Below are 18,136 nucleotides of genomic sequence, written 5' to 3'. Positions count from 1 at the left end.
TATATTAAATAATGAAGAAGGAGGCGGCCTATATGCTTCACCCTGGCAGGGCGTAAGACAATGCGAAACACAAATTAATATATGCGAGGATCGGAAAATAAACGATGCAAGCCCGAGAAATTATAATTTAAATGACGTGATAGAGGCTCGAGCAAACTGGCATATGAAAATATTGAGAGAGAAAAAATCAGGACTCAGCGGGGATTGAACCCCGGTCGCTGGATTACCGGTCCAGAGCTTTACCACTGTAAAACCTGACTACAGTCGGTACTCGGGCAATCTCAACTTAAGTCCCCATGATAACTCTCTCATTGTGTCTCAGCGGCCAATTATATATTAAATAATGAAGAAGGAGGCGGCCTATATGCTTCTCCCTGGCAGGGCGTAAGACAATGCGAAACACAAATTAATATATGCGAGGATCGGAAAATAAACGATGCAAGCCCGAGAAATTATAATTTAAATGACGTGATAGAGGCTCGAGCAAACTGGCATATGAAAATATTGAGAGAGAAAAAATCAGGACTCAGCGGGGATTGAACCCCGGTCGCTGGATTACTGGTCCAGAGCTTTACCACTGTACAACCTGAGTTCACAGTCGGTACTCGGGCAATCTCAACTTAAGTCCCCATGATAACTCTCTCATTGTGTCTCAGCGGCCAATTATATATTAAATAATGAAGAAGGAGGCGGAAGTCAAATGGTCAGAAAAATATGTTACATGTCTATTATCATTTTCTATATTATGTACAATTTGTACATTAAAGCTGGGCTATCGGCACGATCAAGAGCTATACATTTTAGAGATACATTAAAAGCACCGAGTACCATATTAATCTAGGCTAGTAACGTAGTAATGTTATAAAAGACCATAAGATTTAACTAAAAGTTGGTAATTAAAGTCTAGTTAGTGCAGGCATGCATGTCATGTAGTATGGTAAATGAGAACAACGAAATGTGCTCCAAGGAGAAAGAGTTTGTTTAATCTGAAAAGGATATTAGTTTAGTTTGAAATGTTACGAGTCTTGTGTACGTTGTAACTGACATTATGTATACCAATTTGCAAAACTCCTTTATATAATGATACGTGTTGTAAGACTAAAGTGTTTTCAGTAGAAAAGGTTATAATCACATGTGTGCACTTTGTAATGGATCAGGGTGGGTTTACATTGGATAGTATTGCTGAAGTTTAATTAAGTAGGTCATTGGGCGATACTTAACTCACTAAGTAGGTTAATGATCTGGTTATGTTTAATCAACATTACATACCATACCAAATCAGATGTGAAATAATATCCCGACAACAACGCTATAAAATATACCCTCAGGTGAAGACTTATTCCAGATTTAGAAATGGGTTCTTTAGTGCAATTAAGGATCTCATAAGCTACCCATATGGCTGCTTTGATAGGGAAAACGCCTTGAAGTATTTCTAGTTTCTCTAATGGTAAAATGTAATGGCAAACTAGAATGGGTATAGAGTACTTACACTTGACAGATATAAGAAGTTATGTAATGTCGATATTCAAAATATGTATCTCGCAGATTAAAATTTGGTTATTATGAAGATTAAAGAGCATTGGATCTCGGCTATTGACCGAGATAGGGAGCATAATTATTAATACGGAACATAAATATATCATCATTGATGTATAGAACTTGCAATAAAACTTGTAAGTGCATAGTTTGGTATCAATGAACTATTCCAGTTAAAATCCACCCCACCCCTATTGGAAGACATGAGCTTAATCATCCACACAGGGAGTATGAATTTCAAATGGAATTGCGGACTGTAACTGTAAGAGCTCAATGAGCCCTTAACTCTTTACTCAAATAAATGTGGAATGCATAATGAATATTCTCTTGACATAAAATAAAACATTTTGCCAACCACTATGTAATTAATATTAGTTTTTTAAGTAGGGGAACGATTTTGTCAGATTTATTAAAAGCAATATTGGAAAAACTAAACTATTTAATGATAATTATCAGAATTACGCCATAATATCTTTAATATCCATCATAATGTTGTTAATCGTCACCATTATTACAACACTTGACAACGATGAAAGTTTATCATTGCTTTATTATTGGTCAAATGTATGTCAATTACTAAAATGCCTACCAAATGGTCTTGACAAAATACCACAGAAACGTACTATTACTCTCATACCAGGTCTGATCATGATAGGCGTCTTATTTCTGGCAGTTGGCATTTCAATGTACGACATAAATAGTCCAGTCTGCATTAGTAATTAACATTAGACATTAATTGAGAAACAAGTTGATATTAAAGGAGGGTGGTGTATGTTGCATCAGCTACTCTTTCCCATCAGAAATAAATCGCCTATATATAGATGATAACAACATACACATGATACATCATGTAATCTGAATTCAGAATGTCCAATTATGCCTTTGTAAAAAGGTTATTTAAGCTTTAGGAATCCATCACTGTAATCACCCTCAAGACGTAAACCATATGTTGTGCACCTGTATCGTGACGTGTGATCTCATCAAGGCAGCCACACTGACTGAGGCAACTACTAATATTGGCCGAGAGAAGTGGGATAGAGAGAATGGATAAAGATCATACATAAGGTGCAACATTATTAAAGAGAATCAGAGCTGTGAGAGACATCTCTGTCACATATCCCTGGGTAGAATCTCCATGGCCATCCTTTAGCATCACCTTTTAAAGTCGCCATCTTATCGATCTTGAAACATTTCACATGAACCTATCATTAAATGGAATGGTTAAAACCCGGGGTTAAAACCCGTCTGGATCAGATGTCTGCGTAATATTTTTTTTCAAAGGTGAACCGGGGGTAAATAGTTACTTCCCATACCAACATGATGCGGCAAACACCGCTTTGTAAAATACATTGCCAGTTACAACATTTGCCCGTGTATCATGTGTAGCTGTTTTGTACACTCTATTTACGTTCAAGTTTAGTCGAGGACCCTTTCCTTTGAATCCATTATTTAACCAGCCAGTCACAATCACAATGTATATAATGTGTTAGTAAAGTTAGACTAATCTCAACCTGTCAATATGTGTTATTTGGCAAAATGTAGGGCAACATTCTGCTTTTATTTTGATTTAGCAATAGGCACAGATGTAAATAAACACAAAAACTGATGGACTATCCATACAATGTACAAAATAATTGCGAATACTTCCATTAGAATAATATTGCAAAAGTCTTGAGGATAATATAATCTTTAATTTGGCCTTGGCAATAAATTTGGGTTCGATTGCGCCTCACCCATTATTACAAATTATTTGGGCGTTAAGGCCGGAACATTACTGTTTAATCTTATCCAAAACATACATGTATATATAGCGATCCACTGTTCTCACGACGTCAAACTAAATCGCAGTTATAATTTTGCTGTCTTTTGTTCGCCTTGGTGACGATTAAGATGGGCCCATAATCACCTAGAGTCAATTGATGTTTGTTTTAGCGAATATCGTAACACGTATAAGTATTATCGTAACCTAATCATCTTAAACGAAGGTCATTATTACACCGACGAGACTTTGTATGTTGTATTAAAGCATAGATCTACCATACCTCTGTTATAGAATTCATTAATGAGTTATTCTACTTCATCCTGCATAATAATAATTATGTTTCATAGTCTACCGATTCATGATCTAGGACAGTTCATATTCAACATAAATCGCTACAGAGCCATACTATGATTGTCTGCTTAGCTGAGGTATTCTAAGGGACTTTCATTCTTAGCTTGTTACCCAATTACCTCAAGGCTGACATCGGTTAAACTTATCCGGAGGCTCCTTTGGTCCGGAGTGGTCAGAATATAATGTTCCTTAGTAAATTGCGTATGGAGCGACTTTATAGTCTTAATAGAAAGGGTAAAATATGTAATATGGACAGCTGCGGCGTTTTAATACAATTTTTAATGGCGAACTCAAAAGATTGTCTTTATGTACACTTCATCTTGAAAAATGTATAGCCTTTGCATTATTGTACATGGCTATATCATAGATAATCATAAAAGAAAGAAATCCGTGTACGTAGGAACAAAATCGTTTATAAGCTCAGTGATACTCTGTAACATGGGCACTGAGATGACTCAAGACAATCCTCATTCGTGGTAATGCGTTAACGTAAAAGCCAGCCTAAGAAGGAGTAGTGATATATAGTACTCGGCACTAATGTGGTAAAAGGTGTAAATCTTCACAATCGTAAATGGTGTATCTAATTCTTTAATGTACTATTACTTCCTTTTGCTTTGGCCAAATGTTGTGGATGACTCGCATGGTATATTAAGGAATGCAGGATATTTAACTGTAAAAGACAATAAGAGAAAGATACTTTCTTTTAACAAAGTATGTGCCATAGAGGTAACCAGCCTATCGAGAGACAGTAACATTGTTTTAATAATTTATCTGTAGGCCTATGTTACAACATTTTCACATGGCAAGTAGAAAAGTTAACCTCAACCATGACAACTGGAAGTAAATTGTTAGAGAAGTAATAGAAGATACACCCTATTAAAATGTGAGAGGCGATTTCATCTAATTCGCTTTCTACCTTTCCTAATAGACTTCTAATAATTATGGGTTTCTCATTGGTCAACTTAGGCAGTAATTGTACGGAATCAGTTTTTATTCAAGTGCAAGTTAAAGTAAATACCACTAAAACCAGATCATGACATGATATTTATTGCACCCATTGGGGTGGATGTTTCATGCAAATGTCAAATGACCATAACAAAGTTAAGTATGGAGTTATTCAGAGCTTATTATGACATCGTTCTACATTTGCTTTCCTGAACTAAACAATAAGTGCATTAGCGTGATCTTTCCGCATTATGCGTTTCCTTAAATGAAGTGTCCCATTTTGATCAACTATAGCCATGAGAGCTGTGCATAATAATGCAAGCAGGCAACAAGTTGATGTAGTTTGGCGTAAAACAATAATCTTTATAGAAAACAGTTACCACAAGGTTGATAGATTTGATAGAATTTACAAAAGGACATGATTCATGTCACAGTAGGAAATAGCGGACCTTTGTTTTCACAGTTACACCACATGGAAATAGCGGACCTTTGTTTTCATGGGGCTATGTTACACCACATGGAAATAGCGGACCTTTGTTTTCATGGGGCTATGTTACGGAAATAGCGGACCTTTTTTCATGGGGCTTTTACACCACATGGGGCTTTGTTTTCATGTTGTTACACCACATGGAAATAGCGGACCTTTGTTTTCATGGGGCTATGTTACACCACATGGAAATAGCGGACCTTTGTTTTCATGGGGCTATGTTACACCACATGGAAATAGCGGACCTTTGTTTTTTCATGGGGCTATGTTACACCACATGGAAATAGCGGACCTTTGTTTTCATGGGGCTATGTTACACCACATGGAAATAGCGGACCTTTGTTTTCATGGGGCTATGTTACACCACATGGAAATAGCGGACCTTTGTTTTCATGGGGCTATGTTACACCACATGGAAATAGCACATCATCTTGCACCACTTGATAGCACCTGATTATGACATGTTACACCACATGACACCTTGCTAGTGGCAAACTCCCTTTGTTTTCAGCATGGCAACACATGCCTTGATATAAGACGTAATTTATAAACAAGGCAACACCAATACAAATATTTGAGACATTATGGTGTGATGTAACGTGATCAGCCACATAAGGCTACTATATGGTCGAGTTTATTAGTACCCTTTTAGATATGAATGTATTGTTACATGTACTAAATTTGTTAAAGTGTTTGACATATCAAGACACATAATTGATATTGAATTGTAATATCATTTAACATAAGTCAAATGGTCAGAAAAATATATTACATGTCTATTATTATTTCTTTGTCATGTACATTTCCCTATGAGCTACTTAAGGCCCGGGCTACTTAAGGCCTGTACGAGGTGTACACATTTTGGAGATAATAGAGCAGATTTAAAATACCTACAGCGCTTTTAATCTGCTAGTAACGTAGTAATATAAGAATATAAGATTTAACTAAAAGTTGGTAATTAAAGTCTAGTTAGTGCAGGCATGCATGTCATGTAGTATGGTAAATGAGAACAACGAAATGTGCTCCAAGGAGAAAGAGTTTGTTAAATCTGAAAAGGATATTAGTTTAGTTTGAAATGTTACGAGTCTTGTGTACGTTGTAACTGACATTATGTATACCAATTTATAAAACTCCTTTGTATAATGATACGTGTTGTAAGACTTCAGTGTTTTCAGTAGAAAAGGTTATAATCACATGTGTGCACTTTGTAATTGATCAGGGTGGGTTTACATTGGATAGTATTGCTGAAGACTAATTAAGTAGGTCATTGGGCGATACTTAACTCACTAAGTAGGTTAATGATCTGGTTATGTTTAATCAACATTACATACCGTGCCAACTCACATGTGAAATAATTGCTCAACAACAACGCAATGAAATACGACTTATTCCAGATTTAGAAATGGGTTCTTTACTTATAAATAAAGACTTTAGCGCAATTAAGGATCTCATAAGCTACCCATATGGCTGCTTTGATAGCGAAAACGCCTTGAAGTATCTAATTTCTCTGATTATGCTGATGGTGAAATGGAATGGCAAACTAGAGCGGGTATAGAGTGCTTACACTTGACAGATATATCAATTTATAACAGAAGTTATGTAATGTCATATTCAAAATATGTATCTCGCAGATTAAGATTGTGTTATTATAAAGATTAAAGAGCATTGGATCTCGGCCATTGACCGAGATAGGGAGCATAAATACGGAACATAAATATATTATCCGTCAGATCATCTTCCTCGAACTACTGCGTAGTTTGGTGTCATTGAGACATTCCAGTTAAAATTCACACACCCACTATGGAAGACATGAGCTTAATCGTCCACACAGGGAGTGTGAATTTCAAATGGAGTTACCCATTCAGATAACGTCATTTGCAATTCGCACTCCCTGTGTGGAAGAATAATGTCATGTCTTCCATATGAGGTGTGCGGACTGCAACTGTAATAGCCCAATGAACCCTCGAAATGAATGTGAAATCCATAATAAACATTGTCTTGATATAAAATAAAACATTTTGACATTCACTATTTAATTAATATTATTAAGTAGAGGAACGAATTAACCAGATTTATTAAAAGCAATATTGGCGATAATTATTAAATTATTTAATGATAATTATCAGAATTACGCCATAATATCTTTAATACACTTCATAATGTTGTTGATCGTCACCATTATTTCAATACTAGAAGACAACGATAAAAGTTTATCCTTACCTTATTCTTGTCAAATGTATGTCAGTTTCTAAAATGCCTACCAAATGGTCTTAACAAAATAAACAGAAACGTATTACTCTCATACCAGGTCTGTATCATGATAGGCGTCTTATTTCTGGCAGTTGGCATTTCAATGTACGACATAAATAGTCCAGTTTGCATTAGTAATAAACATTAGACAATTAGCTGAGAACCAAGTTGATATTAAAGGAGGGTGGTGTATTTTTCACAAATCAGTTATACTAAGTAACTGATGAGGCATTTAATATGCAGGATATTAATCATCTGCCTAATAGGCAGACTATGGTACATGTCATAGACGGGACTTTTTACTTCCGGACCTCATCTCTTCTCAAAGTGTGACCTAGGTCCCGACATTTAACCATATGCAGTCTCATCCCCCTGATGTATACAACACAAATGATCGTAAGTGATAATCGCGTTACATATATAAATCAAAACGTTGATCTGGAAACCTCAAAGGGTGGCAATTATGATTGTACAATAGAATGGTTGCGAACTTTCTCCTTCTCTACTACCTTCATGATCTGAATTCAGAATGTCCAATTATGCCTTTGTAATCTATAAGGTTACATAAGCTTTAGGAATCCATCACTGTAATCACCTTCAAGACGTAAACCATGTGTTGTGCACCTGTATCGTGACGTGTGATCTACATGTATGTCCGTATCAAAGCAGCCACACTGACTGAGGCAACTACTCACATGTCGTTATTAGCCGAGAGAAGGTGGGTAGAGAGAAAGAAGGTGGATAAAGATCACAGATAATGTACAACCATAGATGATCTGAGGTACAACATTATTTAGTAGAATCAGGGATGTGAAAGACATCTGTGTCACATATCCCTGGGTAGAATCCCCATGGCCATCCTTCCTTTAGCATCACCTTTTAAAGCCGCCATCTTATCGATCTTGAAACATTTCACATGAACTTATCATTAAATGGTAAAAACCCGTCTGTATCAGATGTCTCGACAACAACACTGTAATTCGCTCCAAACCTGCGTAATATATATTTGTTGTTGGGTTTGTTTGTTGTTGTTGTTTTTTTCAACAAAAAAAGGTGAACGGGTGAACTGGGGGTGAATAGTTCTTCCCATACAAACAACGCTTTGTAAACTACATTGCCAATCGCAACATTTGCTCATGTATCATGTGTAGCTGTTTTGTACACTCTATTTATGTTCAAGTTTAGTCGAGGACCCTTTCCTTTGAATCCATTATTTAACCAGCCAGTCACAGTCACAATGTATACAACGTGTTAGTAAAGTTAGACTAAGCTCAACATGTCAATATGTGCTATTCGATAAAATGTAGGACAAAGTTCTGGTTTCATTTTGCTTTAGCAATATACACAGAGATAAATAAACATAAAAACTGATGGACATTCAGTACAATGTAAATAGTAAGTGTGAATACTTCCATTAATAAATTAGACGAACATCACAAAAGCTTTTAAGCTTTTAAAAATAGTTTATGTACATAACAATCACATTATCTATCAAATAGGGTATATATGTATAGGTACCTATATTTATTCCCGCTTTCTCATGACGTCAAATTAAATCACAGCCATAATTTTGCTAAGAAGGGCCCACAATTACTTAGAGTCGATTGATGGTTGTTTTAATTAGCTAATATCGTTACACGCATGCGTTCTAAATACCATATCCTAAGCAATGGTCATTATTTACACTGACGGTACTTTGGTTGTTTTAAAAGACACAAGATCTACTATGATGCCTTTCTAGCTAGTCGATAATAAAATTAATATTTGAAACTGGATATAGGAAGTTATTCATATTATTTCTGGGCATAAATTATATTTAAATTTTATAAAATGTTTGGATCTTTAAATAAATATTTTTTGAATCTTGTTTTCCCAGCAAACACAAAAACGTTTTAAAAACGTTTTAAATAAGTTATATTTTGGCTTTTGGTTTGGGTAAAAACGTTTTAATAACATTAAAATGTCGGGTTATATAAAGGTCATGATTACGTTTTAAAACGTTTTGTATGAAAACACACTACAACAATATTTTTAAATGTTTTCAAAAAATGTTATTGTGAACTATTTTTACAAACATTTTGCCAAATATTGTGTCAATACTTAAATAACATTATGTTAAAATGTTTGAACCCAGCAAACACAGAAATGTTCTTAAAATGGTTTTTTCAAAACCTTTTAATAACATTTAAATGTCGGGTTATATAAAGGTCATGAAAACGTTTTTAAAACGTTATTGAAAATATTTTGGGCAAACGTTTTTCGCAAAATATTTTTTCAACCCCAAAATAACATTCTGTTTATAATGTTTTGTATCAAGTTTTCAAGAATATTTTTGGAATGTTATTAAAACGTTTTATACCATTTATATAACCCGACATTTAAACGTTTTCTGTAAAACATTTTTGTTTGCTGAGCAGTAGATTATCAAAAATGTTTTTAAGGTTATGAAAACGTTTTATACTCTTAATATACCCTTTATATAACCCGACATTTAAACGTTTTCTGACAACCTTTTATAACCATTTGCGAATGATGTCGAAAACGTTTTGTGTTTGCTGGGTTGCTACAATACTTCTATATAGCGTTTTGTGATAGGCCTATTATGGTTCGGTTCAAGCACTCATATTCACAATTTCCAGGAATTACCGTCGCTGCATGTTGTAACACTTGTTCATTAAATTCGGCTTCATCCTTCGTGTTAAACATAATTATCATAATAATAATTATCTCTCGTAATCTACCAATATTATAACTGACATATTTCATGTTATTTTTAGAGTCATAGCTTTAAAGTGTTAATTTTAATGAGCCTATGGCATGAAAAATTCCCAAGAGGCCTCAATATGCAAACCACGTTTTCATAATTGCTATTTACAGTCTTAAACCTGCTTCAAATGGAGCTAACTCACCCAGGTCAATTGCCATTGAGTGATTATGTTGACCAGTCTTTTTTAAAGGCGGTGCAATAATTACCGGTTTGTGAGGAAATACTGAACTATAAAAGGGTCATCTCGACAAGAAGAGAGCTAGGATGTTTTAGGGAACATTTTGTCATATATTTATGACTAAACAATGGCGTAGAAAATCAATATCCTATGCCTTTTTTATCGACAAATTTTCTGCTTCTAAAGGGCATCTCGTCTCTGGGTCACGCCAAAGTAGACGGGACAAGTATCTTTGATACGATAAATTGGCTGAATAGCTCTTAGCATGTCAGTTACGATAAAGGACAAAATAACCCGGGAAAATTACACATGGACAAAATGCAATGGGCACTAGGATGCACAACATGCTCATCTGTCAAGGCATAGTTCTTTAACCCCGATGCATTTGCACATTCATTGAATGACCTTTTAAAATTTGGGTACAAAAACTCATACTCTTGACACTTGAGGTCAAATTATATCTATGATTGTATAATTGGGGATATTGAACTGCGCTACTGGGCATCAAGACTCTAGCCAGTGAGGCGTAGATGTGTCATGACATGTAATTAATCCGTGATCTATTATCCGGGTAATATATACGCAGTAAATTCAATTTTCTTTGCTTTGAATAATGTCCTGTCATTTTATGTAAAGAAATGCTAATCTATTTTGTATGATAATGAAAATTGCTTTAATCACTAATTTATATGCCATCTGATGAGTCATAATTTCCATCGATGAGTCAGTTTTTGACATTAGTGAATCCAATATAATGCCATGATGATAATGACGTTGCTAGGGATGTATAGTAAATTGGTGTTTCTTATATTTACTTCACTAACATGTTACTTCTTTTTGCCATGGCTTTGGGTAAGTGTTTTAATGACTCTCACATGGGAAAAGGATTGGACCATTCTAGCTGAAATCCATACACCCCTTATGGAAGAGTCAGAAGACACGACCTTAATCTCCCACACAGGGAGTGTAGATTTCAAATGGAGTCACCCATTCAGGTACTGCCATTTGAATTTCACACTCCCTGCGTGGAAGATTACGGTCATGTCTTCCATAGGGGTTTATGGATTTCAACTGGAATAGCTCATTTAAGGGGGTACTACACCTCTGTCCAATAGTGTGCCTATTTTTGCATTTTTCTCAAAAATTATAGCGCATTGGTGACAAGAATGATATGTATATTATAGGGGCAAGGACTACAACTACTGTACTGGAAATTTTATTTCAACACAGACAACAGTTGTGGAGTTACAGTCAAAAATGAGGGAAAACCAATATTATATCAATAAATCAATAACTACTTGCCTTGAGTTGCTGAATTTTCAGAGCAGTAGTTGTAGTCCTTGCCCCTATAATATACATAGAATATTGTTACCAATGCGCTATAATTTTTGAGAAAAATGCACAAATATAGGCACAGAATTTGCCATGGGTATAGTACCCCCTTAACGTATGAGAGAGGCAATAAGATGACGCTATGTTTGCTTAAGTATGTGCCATACAGTTGTGGCAAAAGACACGGACGACATTAACATTGTTAGAATCTCTTTTCCCGCGTGAAAAAGGTTAACCTCAACCATGACAAAAGGAAGAAAATTATTAGTGATGTAGAAATAGAAGATACTCCATTCAATGGCGTAGCCAGTGGGGTGGGGGCAGGGTACAAAAAATCGAAAGGGAAAATCGGGAAGACAAAGAATAGAGGAAATTATTTACATAAAGGAGGAAAAGAGGAAAAGAAAAGGACAAAATTAAAAAAGAAGGGAAGGGAAAAAGGAAAGAAACGCTCAAAAAATACTCGCTGCATCTTCTGTGTAGCCCATTGCACACCAAATTCCACGGACTAATGGCCAAAATAGTGTACAATCCTAAATTTTTCACGCGCTACACGAGCATATTGTGACAATAAAGCACCTGTCTTGAAGCAGGAATACTTTACAGTCTCTTTAAAAGTTCTTGTATATTCTTTAATATACGCCAATGATATACCGGGTCAAAATAATGCACACCGAGAAAGTATTCGTCTTTGGCCCCACACTCCTCATCTTTCCTCCTATCCAAGAAAACTGGCTATGTCCCTTATACCACCGTATTAGTGCCGATAAGCGGCTGGCGTATACTAATGAGACCAGTGTAGTGGATACACTTCCTTTGATTCATTGATTTAACCTTTGGAATTAAAAGTGCATTAAATAATGATGGATTATTTTCCGTTACTAATGACTTAACACATTTATCATAATATTCAATGGATACGTGCTGGCTCTTCATGCTTTTAGTAGTATAAGATGGTGCTGACAAGTCGGAGAGCATATTCTTTTGGGTTTTGAAATGCACAATGGTTTTGTGAGACATAAAATGCACAATGCTTAACGGCACAAACAGTGATACCCGCAAATGAGTAAATATATATTTTTAAGAAAAGGTGAAAGATAAATCAATAAAATTGGGTGTTTTTCATATAAAAAAATAGCAAAAAGGACTTAAATGGCAGTGTTAATATATATGGTGCTCAATTTAATTGCCTCTATACGGACAGAACAAGATATAAAATGTGACTTAAAAATTCGGTACCACCTCGCGTCTGCCCTCTTGCTATAAAACTAAAACATTCCCCTCATGCTTCAAGTAATAAATTCAGATTCCCTCTCAACCCCCCTCCCAAAAAAAATCGGATTCTCCCTTAAAACGCCTACTCCTCCCTGTCGTTGAACGGTCACTTTAATATGTTAATGAATGATTTCAAAGTATAGAGTTCAAGCCGTAGAGTTTAAGAACATGAATTCATTGATTTCTAAAGGAACGAGTGTCTGGTAATATGCCCAAAATAGGACAGCTTTCGGGAAAACATTTCAGCCCGTAGTGTCTTCTTTGTTCCAATCTCTCTTAGGATCCAATCGAGTGTCCTCTTTTCTGTCCAAGATACCCTTAGGAATTCTTAGCACCAGAGTTCGAAAGAATCTACTAGTTTTCTATCAGTTGACTTCATTGTCCATTATTCTGAACCATATGATGCTATTGCGACGACTGTTGACTTGACAAGCCGTACCTTGAGGGAAATTGGAAGTCTACTTTTGATAAACTTGCTCATGTTCTGAACCACTTTTTGTGCAATTACCATATTGTAATACCCCCCCAAATATGATTCAATATCAAACTATTAAAACAAAGCTATGAATGGAGGAGAAAGTATGTTAATACTCTGAGAAAGGAAGACGAGAAACATTGAATTGATTTTTATTCCAACATACTCGTCATCATTTTATCCCATCTCATGACTGTTCAATCAAACTACGAAGCTACGAAGATAGCCGACGGCTATTAATACATCCATTAAAATTAAGTTTATTTTTGATTAAATTTTGAGCAGGTTTTCTATTGCTATTGTTATAATTATTCCATTTATTAAGACATCATTCATTGTCATTGACATTTTATATCCACGAATAAATAGTTTCAAATGTACATCGGTATAGAATCATGCTCCAGAACTGTCAGTATAATTTAGCTCAGTCACATTATGATTTTTTTGAATGTGGTAGTTCAATTCAAATCAAAAACAATTTAATAACGATCTAGAGCTACAGATTAAAATAACTACATTTGTGGGACCTCTTGATGTAAAGATGAAATGACAAGCTGGAAATATGATGATTGATAGAAACACGTCGTTTTATCTATTCTGCATATTTCTTGTCCTAACTAACTTAACGACATTATTTTGTTCTCGTCGAATCTGCTAGCAAACTGCAACAACAATACTTAAACTGGTGGATATTAATGCGTGGGTTTTAAGTTGTCATATAAAATATGACAGCAGCACTTTTTTTACGAGTCCCTTTTTTCAGTTCACAAACTTCAATGAGTTTGCACATGTCAATAACATTACCTTTCAGAATGTGCGTTTACCTTAGAGGAACGTAGAGAACGTGATGTTTAACTATGGGAAGCTAGTAGAGACTTATGAATAGCCTGAAATCCTCCTGTGAGATATCTTAGATGGTATGTGATATCGCACTGTGTCAACCGTACAAATAACTTCTAATAAACTTACCCGTTCTCAATTGCTTTGGTTGTTTAACGCTTGTTGTACTTATTTGAGCCATCAAAATATTATTACATATCTTTCATATTCCGAAATTTGAATTGTTATCACCAAATAAAAATCTTCATGGAAATGCATATCCGTAGTCTTCGTCAAGTGATTTTTGAGATTATTTAACTTGATGCTTTAGCACGAATGTTTAGATAGTCACGTGGGCGTCCATTGTAGCAGGTTAACCATCGTGTTGTTTAAGATGCGATATACAGAGAATGTATAGAAGATGATCAAAGTTTTGCACTTAGACAGACGGTTTAAATCATACAAAAATTACTTACATAACAATAACATTATAGCTTTAGGCAATTTCATTCGCTTTGACAAGTAGAAGTTTGTATAATATACACATAGCAAAAAGCGGATTTAGTATCGATCGCAGGAAACCCTCATAACAGCCTGGATGAGTAGGAAATATGATTCATATTAAACGGTCATTTATTTGCTAATTTACTTTAAATGCTTTTCCATTGTTACCTACACATAGCGTATCAATAAATCCTATTTGCTTGTACTTAACAGAACCCAGACATTAGGACAGCATTAGTCAAGAAAAAAAGAAAATCAGTTGTTCCGGACAATCATTCTATTCATCATCCCAGGTAAGCCAAAATATGACGTAGTTTATGTTACCATGGCAACTTACCTTTAGTGTGTGACGTCATACGAACGAGAATCTGCAGTAACGAGTGGATAGCAATTTGTTGAAACAAATTAGTCCAACTAACTTGATTTCTTGTACTTTCTCGTACAATGATTGCCTTAAAGAAAAAAGCAAAGCATTCTTAGAATTTTGATTTGCTTAATGTAATTATATATAATTGGTAACTATACGACAATAAGAAATATCTTAATTTGGCTTTCTAGACACGTTCAAGACACGTTCGTGACCGTAAGAGTTTCGACCACCCTAAGGCTAAATACAAACCACGACTTGTATTTGATTTGCCGGGGTCTTTCCTATGAAGAGAGATTGGTGACATTGCAGAGCATTGCAGTAGCCCAGTTCAACTTTGGCTCATATTGATGTTCAACTTGTCAACACGGAATGTTTGTATATACGTGTTTTACCACATTATTTTCATTGTGAGGCTAGTTTTATATATTTAATTGCTGTAGGATGGCAATTTACCCTAATGGCAAGTCCACATGTTATGATGTTATTTATATCATACATATCATAACTGAACATTAATATTTAATATTCACTGAGTATTTGTGCTTTACACAGTAACTCATATTGCCTCAAATGGAAAACCATCTCAAATAAACAGAAGAAGTGGCTTACGCATCATACACTGGAACATAGAAACATTCAAACATTACAACTAGCGCACGGGAAAGAAGAAATACACATCGCACACTAGCACATTTAAACATGAATTTACAAATGGAAACATAACATGCATAGGCAGATATACCAGAGAAAAAACTGTGCGGGGACTTGAACCCCAGACCTCTCGCTTGTCGGGCGAGCGCTCTACCATCTCAAATACTTAGATACTACTGGTAGCATGAATATATGTAATATCAATACATGGATGTGAACATTCCAAGTTGTCGTTATATCTATTGTTATTTTTTTTTTGCTGTTGTTGATGTTGGTTTCGTTGTACAATTTGTTTGAATATTTAAAACATCTGTGAATGTTGACTGTGAATGTTGAAGCTTGAAGCTATAAAGAGAACCGAAGGCTATAAAACATCCATCGAAATTCAGTTTATTTTTAATCAGATTTTGAGGAGATTTTATTCATAGAATATAAATTACAGTACTATATTTTTCCATGTATTCAAAGAGAGCTTTCTCAATGACATTGTAAATCCACGAATAAATAGTTTCAAATGAACATTGGTAAAAAAGCACGCTCCAAAACTGCCAGTATCATTCAACGTAGTCATATTATAATCATGATAATTTTCTTGAATTGTTGAATAACTATATTCGTGGGACTTCTTGATGTATGAAATGATAGTTTGGAATAATGACGATTGATAGGAACACGTAGTTTCCTCCATTTTGCATATTTCTTGTCCTAACTAAACTTAACAACATTATTTTGTTTTTTCGAATCTGCTTGGAAACTGCAACAACAAATACTAGGATATTAATGCGTGGATTTTAAGTCGTTATGTAAAATGTGACAGTACCACAGTAACGATTTTACGAGTCCCCTTTTCTGTTCACAAACATAACTTCAATGATTTTGCACATGTCAATAACATTACCTTTCAGAATGTACGTTTACCTTAGAGGAACGTAGAGAACGTGATGTTTAACTATGGGAAGCAAGTAGAGACTTATGAATAGCCTGAAACCCTCATGTGAGATATCTTAGATGGTATGTGATATCGCACTGTGTCAACCGTACAAATAACTCCTAATAAACTTAACCGTTCTCAATTGCTTTGGTTGTTTAACGCTTGTTGTACTTATTTGAGCCATCAAAATATTAATACATATATATCTTTAATATTCCGAAATTTGAATTGTTATCATCAAAATGAAATCTTTATGGAAATACATTCACAAAGATCCGTAGTCTTCGTCAAGAGATTTTTGAGATAATTTTAAAGCTTTAGTAGAAAAGTTTAGATAGTCACGTGGACGACCATTGTAGCAGGTTAACCATCATGTTGTTTTAAATGTGATATACAGAGAATGCATTAAAGAAGATGATCAAAGATATTGCACTTAGACGGTTTAAATCATAGAAATATTACTTGCATTACCATAACATTATAGCTTTAGGCAATTTCATTCGCTTTGACACGTAGAAGTTTGCATAATATACACATAATAAAAGTGGATTTAGTATCGATCGCCCTTATAACAACCTGGATGAATAGGAAATATGATTCATATTAAACGGTCATTTATTTGCTAATTTACTTTAAATGCTTTTTGCATTGTTACCTACACACATCTGCTTGCACTTAACAGAACCCAAGTCATTAGGACGGCATTAGTCAAGAAAAGAAAATCAGTTCTTCCGGACAATCATTCTATTCACCATACTCATAGTATTCATGGTATTTACATCTCCCAGGCAAGCTCAAATATGACGTAGTTTATGTTACCATGGCAACTCATCTTTAGCGTATGACGTCATATGAACGAGAATCTGCAGTAACGAGCGAATAGCAATTTTTTTGAAACAAACTTAACCAATTTCAGTCCGACTAACTTGATTCCTTGTACTTTGTCTTACAATGATTGCCTCAAAGGTTTGCAGAAAAAACCCCAAAGCATTCTTAGAATTTTGATTTGCTTAATGTAATTATATATAATTGTTTACTATAAGGCAATAAGAAATGTCTTAATTTGGCTTTCTAGATATATTTCTTATACGTTTGTGACCATAAGAGTTTCGATCACCCTAAGGCTAATTACAAACCACGATTTGTATATTTGATTTGCCCGGGTCTTTTCTACGAAGTGGGATTTATGACATTGCAGAGCATCGCAGTAGCCCAGTTCAAACTTGCCACATATTGATATTCAACTTGTCAACACGGAATGTTTGTATATAGGTGTGGTTTGCCACATTATTTTCAATGTGAGACAGGTTTTATATATTTAATTGCTGAGGGATGGCAAAGTTCATTTTCCCTTATGGCAAGTCCGCATGTTATGATGTTATTTATATCATAATGTTATCAACATACAGAGCATAACTGATAATTTATCCTTAATGTTCACTGAAGGAGTATATGGTGCTTTATACAGTAATTCATATTGCTCGCCATGGAAAACCGTATTCA

At 35.0% G+C, this 18,136-nt stretch overlaps 1 protein-coding gene across 1 annotated transcript in view; it reads left to right on the top strand.

The window, feature by feature from the left end:
• LOC140171944 (small conductance calcium-activated potassium channel protein 2-like) overlaps window positions 1-18,136 on the top strand; it is a 455,506-nt gene that overhangs the window by 170,843 nt on the left and 266,527 nt on the right.

This window comes from Amphiura filiformis, chromosome 15 (genome assembly GCF_039555335.1).
Source record: "Amphiura filiformis chromosome 15, Afil_fr2py, whole genome shotgun sequence".
In the NCBI taxonomy this organism is placed as follows: Eukaryota; Metazoa; Echinodermata; class Ophiuroidea; order Amphilepidida; family Amphiuridae; genus Amphiura; species Amphiura filiformis.
This window is presented reverse-complemented; position numbering and strand designations above follow the sequence as displayed.